Source organism: Rhopalosiphum padi, chromosome 1 (genome assembly GCF_020882245.1).
Source record: "Rhopalosiphum padi isolate XX-2018 chromosome 1, ASM2088224v1, whole genome shotgun sequence".
Lineage (NCBI taxonomy): Eukaryota > Metazoa > Arthropoda > Insecta > Hemiptera > Aphididae > Rhopalosiphum > Rhopalosiphum padi.
In genome coordinates this window covers 61,593,148-61,606,281 of record NC_083597.1, presented here as the reverse complement: position 1 = coordinate 61,606,281, position 13,134 = coordinate 61,593,148, and the positions used below count along the sequence as shown (strand labels likewise).

At 26.6% G+C, this 13,134-nt stretch overlaps 1 pseudogene; it reads right to left on the bottom strand.

Moving 5' to 3' along the window:
• Positions 1-1,858: 1,858 nt before the first annotated feature.
• Positions 1,859-10,464, bottom strand: LOC132918326 (NFX1-type zinc finger-containing protein 1-like; annotated as a pseudogene).
• Positions 10,465-13,134: the final 2,670 nt, after the last annotated feature.

Here is a 13,134-nt window from a genome sequence, read left to right as displayed (position 1 = left end):
GGAATTTGTTAATGTCTGAAATGTATAAATAATAAGTATTTTAAACTATTTTTAATAATTGGTCATTATTAATAACATTTATTAATTATGCTACATATTGTATAGATTGTAAGTTAAGCTTTTTCAGTAAAAAAAATAATAATTGGAAATTTATCATTCATTTTCCTGAATTCATAAAATGGTTAATTTTAATGTAATTTTAGATGATTTTGTTAATTAGTATAATCTTATGTGGATTGGTTTGATTTCAAATTAAACTTTAAACTTTGAAATATTTTAAATTCAGTGCTTAAAATAGTTAAAATATCTTTAGCTTTATTTATAGTTAAAGGAATTTTTTGTTTTATTTTTAAACACATGTATGATAAAATATATTTTCTGTAATTTTACACGTTTTCACTAAATTTAATTCATACTCTCAACTGACCACCTAAATTAATTAAATAAAACTTTAATAATATTTTACATAAATATACATATTTGATTAATAGAATATATTTCTCTAAGTTAATTATTTTATAAAAATACTAACTATTCTCTAAATTGCTATCAAATTAGGTATTTAAAATATCCATAACCAAGGCTTGAATAAAAAAATGTATTCATTAAAAAGGAATCATATTTGTAACTTGTGTATATTTAAATTTGAAAGACAACACAACATATTAGTACTCTAACCACCAAGAAATTATTGAAATAATGAAACAATGTGTAAGTACATAGCTCAATTTTTATTTTATTTCTAAAATTTAACTAAACATATATAAAACAAAAATAACAACATTAACTATCAGCATCTAATTTCACCTTCAAATTGTCTGCTGCAGTATTTGTAATATAAACATTTGACTGTAGATCAGAAATTATTAACTGCCAAAACAAGTAGAATTACTTGATTTTGAAATTTATTTATAAGATGTGAAATAGAATCAAATAATATTTTAATTTTATTTTGGTAATTTATATAATAGAAGGTAATAATAAATATAAATTGACCGCTTAGCTGGCGAATCTTTCATACACATATCAGTATATTCTAATGGTTGCACAATTAATGATGTATTTTAACTAGTTTAAGTTGCACTAAAATTATATATATTTAGTATCCCGTACTTCCATGAGGATTTACTTATTGCGATATCTCTGAGATAATGGTGATATCATAATTCTGATTTTTTAATAAGAATCACAGGGACAAGAACTACAAATATTTATTGTTTTAATTTAAAAGTTTTGGTTAAAAAAATTAAAATATATTTTTTTATTTAAATATTTTTAAAAAAATTGAAGAAAGCCATTTTTTAGAGTTTATTTTTCTGAAAATATAATACGTTTCAACATTTTATTTCATTTTTATTGATTTTTAATATTTTTTCCAGTTTTGAGAAGTTTAAGGGAAGCCACACAGAAAGCGTTCACCGGCCGTACGAGCATGCGGTCTACATGTTTGATACAATGATCATATTAAATAATTCGTAGTATTTTTGGAAACTAGAAAATATCTTCGATTGTTTTGAAAATAATTAAATAAAAAAATATGTTTTTTATATTAATTGTTTCAGCTTTTTGATTATCATCATCAATACAGTCCTCGTGGTGTCACATAACAACATATAAGTTAATGAAAAAGAACATCAATGAATTTGTAAAGTAAACAGGTATGTATAATTCAGTATAAATTTAAACAAACAACATATTCATGATATTCTTCTATTTAATTTTAATTTTAATGTAAGTAAAATTAATGACTAATAGTAAAATATAACTATCATCCATCACCATATTTTCTGAACTTTTAATAAAAGTCACTACTGTAAATGAACTAACTACTCACTATTCTAATTTCTAGTAGGTAATTTTCATAATATAAAAACGAAAACTATTCTTAAACATATCAATATATTATATTACAAGTGTTAAGAGATTTGCCAATTGTACTTTCTACATAATTAGGTTCCCATCTTCAATTTAATTTTATATCATTACAATTTTAAACATTAAAACATAAAAACATAATATAAAAAATGAAATAAAATCCTATAATAACATTTAAACTATGTAAAATTAAAAGTAAAAATTAACTGTCAAAATAGTATTTTTTTGGGGGTAAAAAATATATCCTTATTATAATTGTCTTTGATACATGAGACTTCCAGCACCATCCATCTCTGATGCTACAGTAATCCCAGAAACATGTATATGATTCTGTTCACCAATTTGTACTTTACATTCAGGACAAATAGACTGCTGCATTGGCCCTTCACATTCCGTAACACAATAAATGTGGCCGTTTGGACATTTACACCAATGTCCTTGAGCTTTAATGCCTCCTGAAAAACTAGTGGACATAGCAGCATGAATCATCTGTCTTTCTTCATCAGTTATAATTTCAAGTCCATAAAATTTCTCATGTATTAACTTAGAAAACTTTTGTATTTCTGTGTCTCTGTCAATAGTATATATATTACAAGACATTAATAGAGCTTCCATATTGCCTAATAAGTCTATTAACTCAGTTGCATAAGGATTGTGCAAATCAAATGCCATCTGAAATTGTTCACTAGATATGACTTCAAATAAACTCATAATTCTTGCACCACGTGCCATCTCCATGTTAATATCAAATTTTTGCTGATTTGATAACTGTTGAGCATATGTGAAAGCAACAGAAAGAATCCAATCAAAGTGAATAATAATAAATTCTTTTCTTTGACTATCTTTGATTTTTTTGATTTTATTTTTAAACTTTGCAGTAGTTTTAAACAAATCAATGACAAAATTTAATGATTCAATATCCTTGGCAGGTAAAGTAAACTTTGAACATTTAGTATCCAAAGACCATAATAAATGCTTGCAAAATTTATCCCATAAATATTTGGTACTTATATATCTATTATCAAAATTTCCAATGTAATTTGACTCAAAATTATTATCTAAGGATTTTAATGAATTTAACATTGTCTTCATGTTTCCGCGTATTACAGATAGTTCTCCATACTGTTTATTTTTTATTATTAATATGTCTTTTAGTATAACTTTTACTTGGTTCATAAAACGTTGGGTTCGTAAAATTGGTATTTTACATAATGGACACTGTTTTAAACAAATTTCATCATCATTTTGGTTCATCCATTTTGTCAAAGCTTCAGATTCTATACAGTGTTCACAATCTTCTAAATATATAAACCTGAAAAATATTGACATTAAATAATTTATAGAAAAACCATAATTGATGTACTTATTTTATTATTTATTATCATCAACTACATAGTCTATATTAGTTGTTAAACTAATGTATTATAATTATATGACATATAACCAATGGCGGATTGGATGACCGGGATACCGTTAAATTTTCCGGTGGGCCGCTGCTCGTTTAAAATATATATTTATTTATATTATTATTCTGAAATTATAAATTAAAATATTACTTAATAAGTAATAAGTATGTAATATTATTAAACATAAAAAGCCAGATTTCTGATTATTTTAAAATGCGGGACCGGCTTGTGTTCGTCCAGTCCGTGCTTGTTGACAATTTATTGTAACAAGTTTAAAAATTGAATCTCAAATAGTTATTAATTTTATTTTGTTTTATATAAATGAATTAAAATATTTAAGAATTTAAAAGCTAAATTGTGCTTACAAAAGTATATAATAATTTTATATAATATATATATAAAAGGCCGTTAGTGTACTGAGGGCTGCTAAAGTTATGATTTTCCTGGGCTGTTTTTTTCTCCCAGTCCGCCACCGCGTATAACCTTCATATGTTAATCATTACCTTCTACAATTATAAAAATGCATTTAAATTTGAATTTTATCTAAAGTAACTTTAACAATTTCACAATCAACTACCTTAATTTGTGATACAAATAGACTAAAAACACAAATGTCTCTTAGACACTCTTTTCAAATTTACCTTGCATTTGGCTCATCTTCATTGCCAAAAACGATCATAGTAACTTCATCTTTTTGACAAATGCGACATAGAGGAGGACACGGTTCACCACAAAAACCTATACACTCATGTTCACATTTTAACTTAAACGTGCAAGGCATATAACAAGGTTTTCGATTACATATTTCATAACATTTTCTGGTACATTTTAAATGTGGACATTTCCATTCACATTTTTCCTGTTTATAAAATCAACATATATAAATAATGATTATAAAGTTCAAGCACATTCAATGGGATATACTTTAGTTAATTTATTCACAATTATAATATTACTAACATAAAATCGATCACAAATAGTAAAAATAAAAATTTTAAAAATATACACTTATAACCTATATAATATAAAGAAATAAAGAATTTTTTATTTTTATCAGTTATTAGTTTATTACCTTGCACTGTACACATGAATTACCACATAGACGAGTACATTTAGAATGGACACAAGAATAGATGCATTTCTGATTACAAGGTGGACATCGTTCTTTACAGGGGAATTTACATCTAAAAAAAAATTATTGTATACATTTATAAATCAATCTTTGGATTTTAAATACAAAATATGCACGTACGTATGATTGCATGGGTTTATCTTGTTGCAAGTTTCATTGCAAGGTACATGTAAGCGTCCTTGTTTACATTCTCCACATGTTCCCAAACAAATATCGTTACAATTTAATTTTTGTAAACATGGTTCACGACATTTATCAAGTAGGTATTGGCTGTCTAGTCTGAAATCTACAGTATATCATTTTTATTTATAGTTTAAATTTTGAATTTACTTATTTACAGAGTATAAGTATAAGAAACCAATAAACACAAATTTTTGCTACAAAATTGTTATTAGTTTATTACTAATTGGTACCTAATGAAATCAAAATTACATTTTTTTTTTAATATTCTAATAAACAGTACCAGTACATTAATCAATTTATTATGATACATTATTATGAATTTACATTGCTCAAACAGTTATACATACTTTTACTATACAATTACAAATATGAAATAAGTATAAAAAAAAAAAAAAAAAAAAAAAATGCATTTCAGTAGCCAATTAAAAAAAAGAAGCATAATATGAAAATGATAATAAATATTACCTTTATCCTTGTCACAACATAAAACCCAAACTCTATTATGACCACAAGCGAGTTTACTATTTTTTTACAATACTACTTCCTCACAATCTTTAGTTATACATTCTTTTGCACATAAATTCTTACATACATGTCCACAATCTAATATTCTATCACATTTCTTAGTACAAAGGTTACGTTTTGGTATAGTTTTACATTCCATTGTAATTGAATGACCACAGTCTGGGATAATTTTTTCTACCTATTAATAAAGTATAATAAGTAAAATAGATAGATATTATAGAATATCTAATATTTACTTGATTTTCACAAGGTTTACATTTTTCATAGCATTTAGATTGACACTTATGGTTGCATTCTAATGAACGATCACACGGAAGAATACATTTAATCTCGTCTATGTTTAATCCACAAGGAACATTCTTTATATGTCCACAAGGCAATATTTTTTTAACTTTAACAGTACACAATGAACAATCTTCATAACACTTCTTTTGACATTTGTGATTAAGAGAGCACTTTTTGTTTATGTTTGCACAAGGTTTTAAACATTTATACTGTGGATATATTAATGAATTAACAATATTGTAATTCAAAACACATTTTTAAAAACTAAAACTACCTTTTCATGATCTGGATCATCATTTTTGTGACAATTTTGTTCACAAGCATGACCACAATCTAAACGATCAAAACATTTATATGAACAGTTTGGTTTTTTGTCATAACATTTTTTTAAAATTGTATGACCACATTTTTCTAGGATAAATTCCACCTAAATTTAAATTTTAGTAAGAAAAATTGTGTAATTAAAATAATCCAATGAAAAATAATAGTTATAAATCCAACATTCCAACCATTTCTTCACATTGAAAAGTAAAAATATCAACAAAACATTTCAATGTTAATTGATGGCCACATGGTAACTCTTTAATCATTGATACAGTGCAATTTCCACAATCCATAAAACATTTTTTCTCACATGGATGATTATAATCACAGAATCTATTAATTATTATACAATAATACATTTTTTAAATAAAAAGATCTTTAAAAAAAAGGTAAAAATAAATAAAAACATTTTACTTTTCACAAGGCTCTCTGCATTTGAACTCTAAATGATCACAGTCATAAGAATGACAAATTCTTGAACAGTAATGACCACATAATAGCAATGATTTACATAACATGGAACAACCACCTTCCATGATCATATTAAAATCTTCACTCTTTGAAACCTTTGTTATAATACCAGAATGAATAGCACATTCTAAAGTTAATTCATCACCTAGAAAAAAAAAATCATGTTAAAAATCAGAAATGTAATCTATTTAAAACTAATAACAAGATTATATTTTTACCATATGAACCCTGATTTACTAATGATTCTTTTATTTGTTTCCACAAATTACCAGAATTGTACAAATTGTCCATGTTACCCATTATGTAAAGTCCATACTTAGCTCTTGATAATGCAACACATATTCTGTTCTCAGTTTTCAAAAATCCTACATTTCCCTTTTCATTACTTCTGACTAATGAAAGCAATATTATATCACTTTCTTCTCCTTGATAATTATCTACCACAGTGATTTTCATGCTTTTTAATATTGAATGTTTATTTTGTAACTTGAAACATATAATAAATTAAATTATTAATACTTAAATATTTAATTACTTCAAATAAATGTTTATAAATACGTTAATATATTAATAATCATTAAAAAAAAAAACATAAAAATAATCAATTGTAATTAAAATTTAAAAAAGTATGTTAACTTACTGAACGAATTTGAAATAATTGCCCACTATAAGTTGTTAAAATTGTCACTTGATCAGTTGTATATCCTTGTAAAATTAAATGTCTGGCAAACATAATTAAAAATCTAGCTTCATGGTCATTACTCTTACTTGAAATTTCCTCAACCTAAATTCTCAAACAAATTGTATTAATTTAATCACATCATGATAAATTATATTCACAGATATAACATACTTCATTTTCATATATATTATGATTTAGAAAGAATATATCTTTTGTAACACCACGGATGTGTCCTCTATTGTTAACAGAAATATGATTTTTCAATTCCTTGTATATTGATGGAGTTATTAGAGATGCTATTTCAGGACGCATTCTATGTTGTTCACCCAATGTGTAACAAGGTACTTCATTATTTACCATACGTTCAAACAACGAAATATCAAAATTAAAATCTTTTGCTAATTTGTAAACTGCATTACTAGGACGTAACTGTTTATGATCACCTTTAAAATAAAAAAATAATGAACTGTTGCTATGATTTTCATCATATTTAATTTTTCATATGGAAAATATTCTAAATACCTATCAATATTAAATGTTGGCAGTGACTTGTTAAAGAAGAGACAATATGTGCCTCCAAAACTTCAGCAGCTTCTTCAACAACAACTAAAAAGTAACATTAAGTATTAAATTTGTTTAAAAAAATACCTTATTAAAAACCATAGTTCTTACCAATTGGTGACTCCAATCCTTCCAGCATTATTCTATGTTTTGCAGCACCAGTGGTAGTTAATGCTACTACATGCATCTTTTTTAAAAGCTCTACATATTCCAACTCTCTTAGTTCAGCATACTGTTTATAAACTTGAGTATACTTTTGTTCATAATTCATTATTTTTGGATTAAACATCTCTTTTGTTTCTTTTACCCAACAAAAATATAAAAACCACCTTTGCCTCATATTTAATACATATAAATCTTTAGTTGATCGTGGTAATTTAATATTAACATCAGTCAAATTCAACATATATTCAAAATAATCGTGTATTTTTTTCATCATACATAAGTTAAATTTGGCTTCTTCGGATTCATTAAAGAAAATTACATTTAAATTTGATAGATTCTCTAATCGTATACTCTCCTCTAGTAGTTCTTGGCAAGCATTTTTTATGTCATTTAATGTTATACTATAAATTACTATATCTTTATCATTATCTTCTAAATCTAAGTAATCTGGTTCATATTGTTTTGCTTCATCATCTTCATTCACTTCTTTTTTAATTTCTAACAATTTTTCTGAATGAAAAACCTTATTTATCAAATTAGTGCTAATTCCAGTTATAAACCCAATTGGATCTATAACAAAATAATCAAAATCTTGAAATAACCAAGTTAAAAGATCCAATGTTGTTTTAAAAAAATAATGATATTTTTTAGACATACCATTTTTCAATAATGATAACTCTAATATTCCAGTATTATATGATACAACTTCACTACATTTTTTAAAATAGTTTATATTATTCATAGTAGTTTTAACTTGTTTACCAATATTTTGTAGACCTCTATTAGTTGTATTAGATCTTCTGTTCAAACGAGACATGTTTCTTAAACTGTATTTTTCTATTATTTTTGACTTAGATTGACTTCCAATTCTAATAACTTTGTTTGTGAAGCCCAATATACCTTCCATAAATTGGTCTAAAGCATGGTTTGTGTAACATACTACTAAAATTGGTTTAGTGAGAAATGGTTTTTTATATAAATTATTTATAATTGTTTTCATAATTTTCAGTCCAATGAACGTTTTTCCAGTACCAGGTGGACCTTGTATAATTGTAAATTCTTGTGTTAATGCTGCTCTAAATGCCCCATACTGCATTTCGTCAAGTCCAAGCTGTTCTTTAGTAGGCCAATAATATTTACTGAGTATTTGAAATTTGGTTAAATCATCAATTTCATAGTATGTAAGTTCAGGTAACTTGTCAATATAATAGGGATAGTCTATTTTATTAGAAGCTGATATTATGTACTTTTCCATAGGGAAATTATGACTATTAATATTTTTTAGAACTTCCATTGAACATTTGTATGGTTCAAAAAATACTTCGCTCTCTACCATGGTAACAGATGTATTAAATAAAGGTTTTGCATCTTCTAATAATTCCACAATTAACTTTCCTTGTTCCAAAAGTTCAATTTTTCGCTCTAAAACAATACCCAATATAAAAGTTTTAAAATTATTTCCGGAAAACAATAATAAAGAACCATACATAAATCGTTTTCCCATTTCCCAGTTGATCCTTAATTTATTTTTTTTGTTAAAGTTTACTAGATAACCATATTTATCACGAACGAATTCGCCTTTTTTTTCAAATTCAATGTCACGATAAATACGTATATTATTTATTTTTTTTCGACGTTGATGTTGATATTGATCATTTATTGTATCTTTATAAAATCGTATACCTTCTCGTAGTGGTGCAATAAAATCTTCACGTAAAAGACGAAATTGAACATCTAAATAGTGTTCTACATTCTGATAAGCTCCTTTGGAAATATTAGGTCGTAAAAATGGTTCTCCGTATTCAAGATCAATTGCGGTTGGATATATGGTTAATTCTCTAAAATTTTCTGGCGGAGGCATGAGTTGGGCAATTTTTTCGATGACTAATTTTTCTTTCAATTCTAATTCCTCCGTTAAAATAGTATCGTTAAGTTTTTGTAGCAGTTCATTCATTTTAACTATTACAGTTTCATCTATTTCAATATGATTACAATAACTTTTAATACCATTTAAAGCAATATTACTACTTACAATTATTTCCTTTAATTTTTCTTCTGCTGTTTTTGGAAATAATATAGTTATAGATTGAAACACAACTAAACAATCTCCGTAAAATATATTCATATTGGTACATCGGTTTATGTTTTTTTCTGTCGGTGTACTCAATATATATGTTTTTAGATGATCAAAAAATTGATTACAAATAAGTTCTGTTAATAAAAAAGTTTTGCTTTGTATTAATTCAGTAGAACAAATCTTAGCTGAAATTTTCATAAGCAAAAAAATCCAATCTGGTTCTTTGTTTTGTTTGAATAAATCCATAAATCCATTAACTTTATTAGACATTACAAATACAATTTCAGAAGGGTCCTTATAACATAATTCTTCGAGGCGTTTAAATCCAAAATAATACTCATTTACATTTTTTTTTTCAGTAGTGCCATTATCAGAATATTCATTCTGCATCTGTTCAATTTTTTTTTTCTCCCATCTTTCTTGTTTATTTTCTGAATTATGTTTTGATATCCAGTTTTCATGTCTATTTCCATAATTTTGTTTTTTCCCCATCGTTCTTGTCTATTTGGTGAATTCTGTTTTTTTCTCCATTGTTCCTTTGTATTAGAACTGATTGACTGTTCATTTATCTGTTTCGGTGATTTAAAATCAAATTGAATATTTTCTACATTTACTGATGGATTTGTTCTGAATCGTCTATGTTGGTAATTTTGACCTTGGTCATTCTGGTCTCTGTTTCTATTATTGTACATTATTTCTCCAATCTTTGGCTGTTCAGTTACATTTGTAAGGTACTTGTTTGTTATCGCCCCGCCAGTACGCCGTATAAAATTTATCGCCCCGCCACTCTTGTTTTTTATCGCCCCTCTATAAATAAAAAAAAATATTTCAATGTATAATATTATTTTATTTTAATAGTTTTAAATATATAAATGTATAGTATAAAATTTAAATTCAAAAATGTATAAAATATAAAATATGTATAAAAATGTAGAAAATATATTATGAATCTATAGTTATAATGGAGGCCAGAATTCGGAAATATCTTTGAGGATAGTTTCAAATGCGTCTTGTTCTCCGAGACGTGTTCTCCACATAAACTCTGCCAAATATGATTCTAGAAAATTTCTGTTAGTTCCACGACGCTTTTTATTGCCCCATTTAGCAGAACCCCACAACCTCTCAATATGTTGGGTGTGAGCCCCTGTGTCCGGATCGACAAAATTATACGTGTGGTTTACCGTATTATGTTTGAATCCCACTTGCTGCAAATTATTGTAAGCTTTCCAACAATCTGACAAAATTATTGAGCCTGGTCTTATATATCTTTGTATTATAGGTAACAATGTTTTTTCCGATCGATCTGGTACACTGATTATAAAACACGCTTTAGTTTCTCGACATATTCCACCAAAAATCCATTGTTGTGGCAGAATACGCCCAGCATTATTTTTTCTACGCACAAATAAACTTTCATCTATTTCCACAAAAAGACCGGGACCACCAATTTCTTTATTTTGATTATTTTCAAGCTTCCATACACATACCTCACGTAGATAATTACTCCAATCAACCACAGCATTTTGTCCCATATTTAGTTCACGTTTACAAAATGTTACCGAAGACATTTCTCGGGCCCAGTAGTATATGAAATGGACAATTGTGTGTATTGGTAGTCTAGAACCAGTTAGCCAATTATTAATTCTTAATCCTTTTTCCTTTCGGCAACTTCTTTTCTGACATCGCCATCGCGATCCCTTGATAAACATTATATGGCCATTTTCACACATTTCACTAACTTTAATTATACTATGTTGTTGTAAAAAGCTAATTCCAGTATCACTGTTTGAAACAATTGTAAGTAATTCAGTAAAATTCATTTTAACGTATTAAATTTAATTTTTCGAATTTCTCAGTAGTAGGTAATAAGTAAATGAAATGGTAAACGAATGCCAGCAACGAACGAATATCCTATATCATAAAAATGATAAAATGTAGTTTTCTCATTTTCTAAAATAGCTCACAAACGATTAGCAATAGCGATAAATTGTATGCGATGTACTGGAGGGGCGATAACAAACAATTTGTATCCTGTTTTAGTACAGATTATCATCTGTGATAGTAAATTGTAGATTTTAAGCTATCAGATACATGTATATTTTCCTATAACAGTAATTTTTGGTATTAGTTAAACACAGGCGTAAACATATTATGTAGATATTTTTAGTATTTCTCCTATAAATGTCAATAAAAAATTATTCGCTGGACCAAGTGGATCAAAATTATTAAAAATTAATACAAGGTTTTTAAATTTATTTAAATTTAAAATTTTTATAGTAAAATAATAATAAAATAATAAAATCTTCAATTTTTTGAGTTAACATATTCAAATAAAATAAGGTATTCCTCATAAGTAGTCCATACTAGAACTTAAAAATCAAAAAAAATATACATACACAATTTTTTTTTTTTATAAACATTTAAAGAAGTAAATTTGAACGAAATTACGTAATTAAACGATTAATGATAATATTAATTATTATTTTGTTATAAATTGTTTTTGATTTATTCGTGTTTTGTGGGTTTAAGTTATTGAGCCCTTGGGGTGGGATACATTTTTTCTCTGTATTGGTAGATTACCTACACTTATCAATGTCATTAATTATAGTAGATCGACTAGAACCTCGATTATCCTAACCTCCGTTATACGAACCCTCTATTATCCGAACTCCAAACGCTCAGCGTATCCGAACGTTAAAACTCGTACCTACCTACGGCCAGTTTATCGAATTTATCAACTCGCTTTTGGTTTATTATTAGTATATGCATACTTATATGAATCTGCTGAAGCATTTGCTGTATTTTAAACTGACATAGACGCAATTCGAGGGAGGCTTGGGTGTGCTTAGCACAATAGCACCCCCAATTTTGAAATTAGCACCAGCAAATTGTTTCATGTTAATTTAAATTTTAATAGTAACAGGTATTCATAACCTCAAGATAACATTATATTAAAAAAAGATAGAGGAGCTTCAGTACCCTCAGTTTTTTAATTAAAATTGCGCCCCTGGAAACTGGTCTTGGTTGAAGTAGTTTAAAAAACAAGCCGAATGTTGTCCAACACAATTATTACTTTTTTTTTAACGTTTGCAGCGAGACTTGGCTGCAGAAAAGCGCGTTGCAGCTCGTCATAAAAAAAAATCAATTAATTAATAATTTTGTCAAAAAAATATAATCCTATGTACTTATGTAATATATTTCTAATAATGTAATGTATTTTATTCTAATAAAATATTATTTTTTAATTTTCAATATCCGAACTAGGTGCGATCCTAATTAGTTCGGATAATCGAGGTTCTACTGTAGCACCATTTATAATATCATTTTATGACCCCTTTGGCGTTTAATCATTAAGTGTTTACTGTACACATTCACTTTTTTTTCATATGACTGTACAATTATATGTTAATATCTATATTCTATGGTCATTGGTAATTATTCTACGACT